Here is a 9,256-nt window from a genome sequence, read left to right as displayed (position 1 = left end):
CGCCCCCGTCCCCGGTCACTGTGTATCATGACTCAGTCTTTCTCCCCTGCATCCCGAGTAGAACCAGTTATGCGCCATCCTTGGGCGAACGGAGAATTTGTCCCTCGTGTCATTTTCTGTGTCCTGTGGTCAGATCCCGACCCCCCCGCAGGTCAGTTAACGAACGACCTGTCCGATACTTTCTTCCCCGCTCGCTCGCTTTGTCATGGAGGTGGCTTGTTGTCACGATGCCGAGAGCTGCCTCTTTGCTCCCGCTGCTGGTGCCCAGCCATGTGGATGCGCGGAATTTGTGAATCTGCCTCTGGGATGAGCACACAGGTTGTTGCCAGTCCTTTGCGGCTACACCTGATGCTTCAGGGCGTGTCCTCGTGAGAGCATGTGAGATGATTCCCGGAGGAAGGGACCTTCCTGATTTGTGTCAGAGCCGGTCCTAGGGTCGCAGCTTCTGGGACAGAGACAGAAAGGGTCTGCAGCCAGTCGGGGAGAAACCCGGCCGGATGTGCAAACAGTTTGGAAGCGAGATGAGGGGAACAAGAATTCCAGGTGTTCGAGGACTCACTAGGTCAGGCATTTCCAGGTTGCCTTGTTTCATTCTCCCAGCAGCCCGGGGAGGTGGGTACCCAGTCCCCTTTCACTGCAGAAGCTCAGAGAGGTTAAGTCACTTGCCTGGGGACACACAGTGGGCAAACAGCAAACCTGGGATTTGGACCAAATGAGCCTGAATCCAAAGCCTGTGTCTTTTCTTCCCCACCACCTGAAAGGCTGCAGATGTTTCCGGAACAGCCAAGGATCAGGCCGGCATGTTGCACCTCCAGAGGGTACTAGCCACTCTCACCGCAGTCGGTGTGCGTGGCCTCCCAGCTTTGTGCAGTGCACAGCCCGTGAAGCCGCACGTGGAACCCTGCTGGGATGCCCACGCTCTGCTCCCAACAACAACAACATCACTGAACCCAATTGCGGCCTTTAAGAGCATGTACCGGCAAGCCAGGTGGTTCATGGATTCTTTCTCTCGTGTGTTCATGAAGAAGTGATTAGTAGCCCTAGCTGGTTTGGCTCAGTGGATAGAGCATCGACCCTCAGACTGAAGGGAAGCGGGTTCAATTCCGGTCAAGGGCACATAGCTTGGTTGCAGGCTCAATCCCGGGTCCGGGTTGGGGCACGTGTGGGAGGCAACCAATCGATGTGTCTCTCTCACATCGATGCTTCTCCCACTCTGTCTTTCCCCCCCTCTCTCTAAAAAAAATTAATGGGAAATATCCTCGGGTGAGGATTAACAACAACAAAAAGAATGATTAGTAGAAACTAATAACATTAAAGCTGAGCGAGAGGCTGTCTTCCACCTTCCCAGGGCTCTCAGTCACGGGGACTGAGAGGCACCTTGTGATCCAGGAGGAGGATTGCACTGACCCTGTTGGGCTGAGGATCAGGGAGGGCTTCTTGGAGGAGGAGGCAGTTGGCTGGGCCCTGGAGGATGAGTAGGAGCTTGCCAGGTAGGAGAAGGGTGAGGGGGGAGCGAGGGGGGAGGAAGGGCATTTCAAGCCGAGGGAACAGCAGCAGAAGGCACACGGTGTGCAAAAAGCAGGCCCTTCAGGAACTGAAAGTGGGTTCCCATGACTCGGGTGCAGGGAGTGTGGGAGGAAGTGGGGAGCAGGTGGGGGCCCCTCAGAGGGAATTTAAACGCACAGACACATGCACATGTGTGCCCAGTGGGCAGAGAAGGGACTCTGGAATCTGGTCTTGCTGTGCGACCTCACGACCTCGGGCCTCTCATCTGCATATGAGGAGGGACAGGGGGTTGTGTGTGCCCCGCTGTCCTGGGCAGTGTGTCTCACCTCCTTCGCCATGGCCCGCCCTCCCTGGGTCAGGCCCAGCCAGTCAGTCCTGGGTGTGGAGAAAGGCAGAGGGGGCAGGGGAAGGACAGGCTGGCTCACCCGGTCTCGTCTGGGTACCGGCTGGGCCGGGCATGCCAACCGGGAGACTCCTTCCTCCCGTCACTGCTGTGGGGGTGGGGAGGCCAGAACCAGGAAGCCTGGCATTGAGTGCCTACTGTGAGCTAGGCCTGTGCCCCGCCCTCCAGTCACACCGTCTCACTTCGCTCTCCCCCGTGGGTACCTTATTGCCATGTCACAGATGGGGGAAGCCATGGCCCTCGTTCCCACAGGTAGAAAGAGGTTCCCAGCCCACGGCCATCTACTCTACATTCTGGGTTCTTTCTATTCGAGTTGGCCTCCTTATTATTCTTGCCTCAGGGCCTTTGCACATGCTGCCTTCAGGCACGTGAAGTGAGTGCCTTCCTCCCGCTGGGAAGGTCTGGAACCCGAGTGCTGAAATGAAGCCTGGGGTGTGGCTATAGGCCAGTGGTTCTCAAACTTCCTAATGCCACGCTCCTTTAATACAGTTCCTCATGTTGTGGTGACCCCCAATTTCATTGTTACAAATTGAACATAATTAAAGCATAGTGATTAATCACAAAAACAATATGTAATGATATAGGTGTTTTCCGGTGGTCTTAGGCGACCCCTGTGAAAGGGTCGTTCGACCCCCAAAGGGGTCGCGACCCACAGGTTGAGAACCGCTGGCTTAGACCATTCTTTTTCCAGTTCTTCACACATGGGCCTCTTTCTCAGCCACCTCCCCAGAGGAGCCCTCTCCCCTCCCCACAATCAGAAGGAGCTGTTCTAAGGACTCACAACCACCTCACGCCCCTTCATTTGTCTGAACGGCACCTCTAACATGATCTGCATTTTTTTTCTTTCCTTTAAAAAAATTGTGTATTTTTTTGTTGTTCCATTCGAGCAAGAACTCTGTCTTATCACTGCTGTGCCCCTAGAACGGTGTTCAGGACACAGTGGGTGCTCAGTAAAGATTCGTTGGACACATGCGTGTGCGAGCGTGGCTGCGGGGGCTGCGGAAGGGGTTTAATCGCGCTCAGGCGTCCATCACTGGGAGGCGAGCGCCTCCAGAAACAGCTGAGAGGGCTGAGGGCCTCCAGCTGAACGGCCTGGGCACCCGAAAGCAGAAATGCAGATGGGATTAGTCACCCCAGAGCCTGGCAACGCTGGCAGCGAGCACACTCCCCCTCCAAACACATCACAACACTGCGGCCCGCGTCTCCAGGGCCCAGGTGGCAGCTCTGGCATTTGAAGCTGGCAGCAGCTGAGCACTGCGGGCGCAGCAGGCGGGGAGGCGTGTGGAATGGGCTAGGCCAAGGGCCACGGACGGGGGGTGGGGGGGAGAGGGTCGCCTGGCCTGGAGACAGGCAGTGGTCAGGGCCAGGGGGGTGGAGCGGGGACTTCTGAGCACAAACGCTGAGAAAAGTTGCCTTAAAAAAAATGAGCTTGAAAGCTGATGAAAAAGAAAAATTCCACTCATAAACCAAAGCAGACCACTCGATTGTGCAATCCCTTGCATGACACTTTGTATGCTTGAAAGGGGAAATTCTCTCCTTTCTTTCTTTTCTGTTTTATCACGGCTTCATTGGGATACAATTCACATGCCAATTCCCCCTTTTTAAAATGTACGGACTCTTTTGTTTAAAAGAATATATTTTTATGGATTTCAGAGAGGAAGGGAGAGGGAGAGAGGTAGAAACATCCATGATGAGAGAGAATCATGGATCGGCTGCCTCCTACATGCCCCACACTGGGGATGGAACCGGAAACCCGGGCATGTACCCTTGACCGGGAATCGAACCATGACCTCCTGGTTCATAGGTCAATGCTCAACCACAGAGCCACGCCGGCCGGGGTAAAATGTATGACTCAGTGGTTCCCAGTAGAGTCTCAGTTGGGCAGCCATCACCACAATCATTGTCTTCACCCCCAAAAGAAACCCCCTCCCATTAGCAGTCGCTCCCCAGTAGTCCTTCCCACCAGCACTTGGCCGCCGCGAATCTGTTTTCTATTGGTATCGATTTATCTCCTTGGGACACAAGATACATGGAATCATCCGTGATCTTTCTTGCAACGTGATGTTTTCCAGGTGCCTGCTACAGGGCGTGTCCGTCCGTCCTTCCTCTTTACGGCTGAATAATATTCCATTGTGTGGCCATAGTACCATGTTTTACCTATTCATTCATCGGTCCACGGACCCTGGGGTGGTTTCCATTTTGGGGTCTTATGAATGCTGCTGCTGTGAGCACACCCGGGCAGGTGCTGTGTGCACATAGGCCTTCATTTTACCTGGGGAGACATCTAGGAGCGGAATCTGCTTTCTTCTCGAAGGAAAAACTCCCCAGGTCAAGACGCACACGGCGTGGACGGGGTTTAAAACGTCGCCCGTGGCAGTTGCAGAGCGAGCAGCGCCATGAGCACAGCTGTGCCGGGCACGTCCGCAGAGCCGCGAACATTTTTGAATGCGTGCCAGGTTCTTACTCATCCTGGTGTCCTCAGCGGGGAGGCTCGGGGGTGGGATCGGGACGAAAATGGGTCTCGATCTAGTCGTTCATTCAGTAAATATAGTAGCACAGGGCAGTTAAATGTCGCTTGAGTTTAAATTATTTCTGGTTGTTCATCCTCACCCGAGGACATACTTTCCCATTAATTTTGAGAGAGAGAGAGAGAGAGAGAGAGAAACACTGATGTGAGAGGGACACTATGAACTGGGCTGAACCGGCCCGGGCGAGTTTAATCAACTGTTTCCAGTTTCCTGGACAAAACGGAGAAGCTCCAAGCCGCCGGGAAGGGAAGATGCCGCTCCTGGCACAGGAAGAGAGAAAGGGCTCTTCTGTCTCCTGTCACTGTGGGGCTTCCTCCCTGAGCCAACGGCACGTCCCCCAACTCCCGACGTGGGATGCCCCTGGCCCCCAGGGCCGAGGCAGCAGTGGGCCTGGGAGGCTCCGCCTGCAGGAGACCTTGGCTGTGACCTGCCTCTGAGGCCCGGTCCTTGGGGCACCCCGGCTCCTGGGTTTTTGTCTGATATTGAGAACCTTTTTTGGAATAAAGCACATCTTGCCTGTTGCCTTTTCTGATTGTTGATTGGATATATTTCCACTGGACTCCTGAGTCCAGCCCAGGCTGTGCCGGGCACCTGGTCTGCAAGACACAGGGTCCACGGGCATCGCAGAGGGAGATGCGGACTCAGAGAGGCCTCTGGCATGGGAACTGGCCTGGGGGCTCCTGTCTGCGAAGCTACAACCTTCTATGTCAGTGGTTCTCAACCTTCCTGATGCCGCGACCCTTTAATACAGTTCCTCACGTTGTGGTGACCCCCAACCATAACATTATTTTTGTTGCTACTTCATAACTGTAATTTTGCTTCTGTCAACAATATGTAATTATATATGTGTTTTCCGATGGTCTTAGGCGACCCCTGTGAAAGGGTCGTTCGACCCCAAAGGGGTAGCGACCCACAGGTTGAGAACCGCTGTTCTATGTGTTATCACCTTGTCAGACGTGTTCCCATACCCTTTCCTGGTATACTTCCTTTTGTCTTTTTTTAAAAAAATATTTTTTTATTTATTTCAGAGAGAAAGGGAGAGGGAGAGAGAGATAGAAACATCAGTGATGAGAGAGAATCATTGATCGGCTGCCTCCTGCACGCCCCACACTGGGGATCGAGTCAGCAACCCGGGCATGTGCCCTTGACCAGAATCAAATTCAGTCTTCAGGCTGACGCTCTCTATCCACTGAGCCAAACCAGCCAGGGCTCCTTTATGTTCTTAGAGTTTTAACGTGTATCCTTATTTTATATTTGTTCATTCACAAACATTTATTGAGTACCTACTATGTGCCAGGTCCTCAGAGGGACACAGGGACAAGTACAACTGTGTCTCCGCCCTGAGTGCCTCACAGGTGATCCAGCAAGAGAAAGACCAGGAAGTGACGGAGCCCTGGGTGTGTGCTGGGATGGGGGCTGGGCAAGGAGCACATGCCTTTTATTCTCTCACACGATTTTCTCATTTAGAATCCATAATAAACACACATAGGGATGAGTTTAGTCACACATCTTACCTGTAGTCTGCTCTCATCTGGGTTATGTGTAATTTTATACGTTAGTTTTGCTTTACAATGCTATACTTTTACTTGGCTCATCCAAAAAAAAAGGTATTTCATGGCTTTTTACTATATTGTTGAGTTTCTTTCTTTTTTCTGTTAAAAGATGTTTTTATTAATTTCAGAGAGAGGAGAGGAGAGGGAGAGAGAGATAGAAACCTCAATGAGGAGAGAGAATCATTGATCAGCTGCCTCCTGCAGGCCCCCCAACTGGGGCTCCAGTCTGCAACTCGGGCATGCGCCCCGACCTCCTGGTTCGTGGGTCCATGCTTCACCACTGGGCACACCGGCCAGGCGAGTTTCATTTTTTAAATACATTTTATCTCTTTTTTAAAAGCCTTTCCCTCATGATTTGAATGGCAGTGTGCTTTCCACAGAGACAGTTTAGAAACTATGGAAGGAAGAAGCACATAAGTAGAAATTGCTCACAACCTCACCGCCCGGAGACAGAATTGTCACCCAGTTGCTCTTTCCTGCTAGTCTTTCTCCTGGCGCTATGCGATATCATGCATGTTCTTGTTAAGTCACACACAGTCTTACCCGTATGTGATTCGAATGCTATAGCAGGGGCCTGGGGGTTTCGGAGGATGAAGTCTCTACACCTTTCTCCCCAGGGGAAGGCCTCGATGCTCTTCCTGTCCGGTCTCCAGCTCACCCCTCGTGGGCACTGAACTCGGGTGCCGGGGCACAGCCTGCCAGCCCGGTGGCGGGTTGGGTTTCTGGAAGCCTGAGAGGAGGGCTCTGAGACTGTGCCCAAGGTCGGGGAGCCGGCTGGCTCCAGAACCTGAGCCCTTGCTCACCGGGGTGGACAGGGGGAGGGGGAGCAGGTGAATTATTGTGGGGGGAGCGGGCCCCCCACCCCAGCAAGGGTTCTAAATAAGGCCCTGGAATCTGCTGTGTCAAGTGACAGCTGAGAATCCCATGGCCCAGTGTCCTCTGTCTCCGGCCCAGAGGGACATGGGGGAGGGCCCTGGAAAGCCGAGACCCACCCCCAGCCTTCGCCACCCTGCGCATCTCTGAGCAGGACCTTCCGGAGGAAAGGACGCGGACACGCAGAGCACCCCACCCGCCTGGGCCGCGCGGGCCAGGTCCTCCCGATGGCTTGTCCGTGGCCAGTTTGCACACGCTCGACGTGAAAGCGCCACCAGGAGAGGCTTGGCGCTGCGAACAGTCGCAGACCCTCGTGACAGCTCAGGGACGCGGGTATCACTGTCCTTTCCAGCCAGGCGGGACACGTGGCTTGTCCGCGGTCCCACAGGGTTGGGGTGACTATAGGACAGGCGCTGTGCCCCCCTCTGCTCTCCTGTCCTCCGGGCCGGCTTTCCAGGCTCTGACATCCCTGCAGGATGCGATACTCGCGCCCCAGCCCCCTCCGCCCGCCCCTCCTCGCTCCCCGCCTTCCTCCATCCCTGCGCTGGCAGGACCGCAGGCTCCTCACCGGCTTCCCAGAGGCCCCAGCCCGGCCTTCGCATGTAAATATTTATGGAGGGAATTCATAAACACGAAGAGCAGGCCGGGCTGCAGCTGCCGCGGCGGCAGGTACGCCTGGAGGTCCGGCCGGGACGTGCGTGGCTGCACGGCTCTGTGGGGTGGGGTGGGGTGGGGTGGGCAACAGGCGGTCAGATGGTAGGTGCAGCGGCTTCACACGCAGACTCCGGAGCCAGGCTGCCGGTCCGAGTCCCAGCTGTCCCGCTGTGTGACCGCGGCCCGGTTCCCGCCCTCTCTGTGCCGGCTCCTCCTCTCCCTCCTAGCTAACGCAGCGGCGCTGGTGCAGGAGCCGGCCTGGAGCCCAGCACACAGCCACAGATCTCAGGGTGATGCACAATAGCGGGGAAACTGAGTCAAGGCTGGAAGAGGAAGGAACTGATGACCAGGGGCGGCCACTCGCAGGGCGGCTCTTCCGCGGCGGCGTCCGGCTGCTCTGGAATTCTCCTGCCCCCCAGAGCCGACCAGCGCGGGCTTGTTTACGGTTTCCGTGGCTCACGAGGCTCCACGTTGTCTGGGGCCCAAGCTACCCACTTGATTTTGTCCCACAAACCTGCTCCTCCGCTCACGTCTTCCCCACCCTGGCCCCACCAGCCCAGGCCCCCCACAGAGGCTCAGCCCCACATCCTGGCGCTGTGGCTGGCTCCCTCATCCTCATAGCCTGCATCCCTGGGGCCCCTCCAAAATGTGTCCTTCACCCCAGCACCTCCGAGGCCTGCACCGGCCCCTCCCCAGCCTGGCCCGTCGCCGTCTCTGTGGCAGGAGCCTCCACCTTGGGCCCCGGCTTCTGTTTGCACCCTGGGCCCAGCCACACACTCTGACAGTGCACCTCTTGGTGTTGCCCTCCCCAGTGGCTTCCTCATTATGCTTGCAAGGAAACCCCAAATCCTTACAGTCCCGAGCCCCAGAGCCTCAGGGCCAGGGCCCCACCCACCTCCTGTCTGCCCCTCCCCGGTGGCTCTCACCTGCTTTAACCACACAGGCCTCCTCGTGGTTCCCTCAGAGCCTGCGCACCTGCCTTCCCTCCCCACGTCCTTCTCCACAAGTTTCCACGGCAACGCTGCCCCTTCCAGGTCTCTGCCCAGATATCGCCTCCTCGAGCCTCCCCTGGCCGCACCTGCAGCCCCAGCTCTGTCAGACAGCACACCCTGGCCTCCTCTTCACCCCTTCCCGTCTTATTTTTTCAAAGTGCGTATTTCTACCTGAAGTGACATTTTAATTTTATTTATGAAATCTATATATATAAAAGCCTAAGCGACCGAACAGCTGGTCGACCGGTCGCTATGACGTGCACTGACCACCAGGGGGCAGACACTCAAGGAAGGAGCTGCCCCTGGTGGTCAGTGCGGTCCCACAGTGAGAGCGCTGCTCAGCTGCCCTACCAGGGCCAGATGCTGGACTCACGGCTGGCAAGCACAGCTGCGGCGGTGTGAGCTGAGCTTCTCCCGCCTCCGCGGTAGTGCCACCAGGGCGGCGGCAGCAGGCGCAGCGGGAGCAGTGCGGTGCCCTGCCCGGGCTTGAGCTCCTCCCCGGCCGCATGCTGCTTTGTGCACTACACAGGGGGATCCGGCTGAAACCAGCAGTCCGACATCCCCCGAGGGGTCCCGGATTGCGAGAGGGCACAGGCCAGGCTGAGGGACCCTACCAGTGCACGAATCCGTGCACTGGGCCTCTAGTGTGTAAATAATTTTACATTTCTACAATATCATCTGTCTCTCTAAAGTGTAAGCACCAGGAGCACAATTATTGTCTGAGATAAAGAGGGAGGGAGGGAAGGA

The sequence above is a fragment of the Myotis brandtii genome, unplaced genomic scaffold (assembly GCF_000412655.1).
Source record: "Myotis brandtii unplaced genomic scaffold, ASM41265v1 scaffold6, whole genome shotgun sequence".
Lineage (NCBI taxonomy): Eukaryota > Metazoa > Chordata > Mammalia > Chiroptera > Vespertilionidae > Myotis > Myotis brandtii.
Note: the sequence above shows the minus strand (reverse complement) of the source record.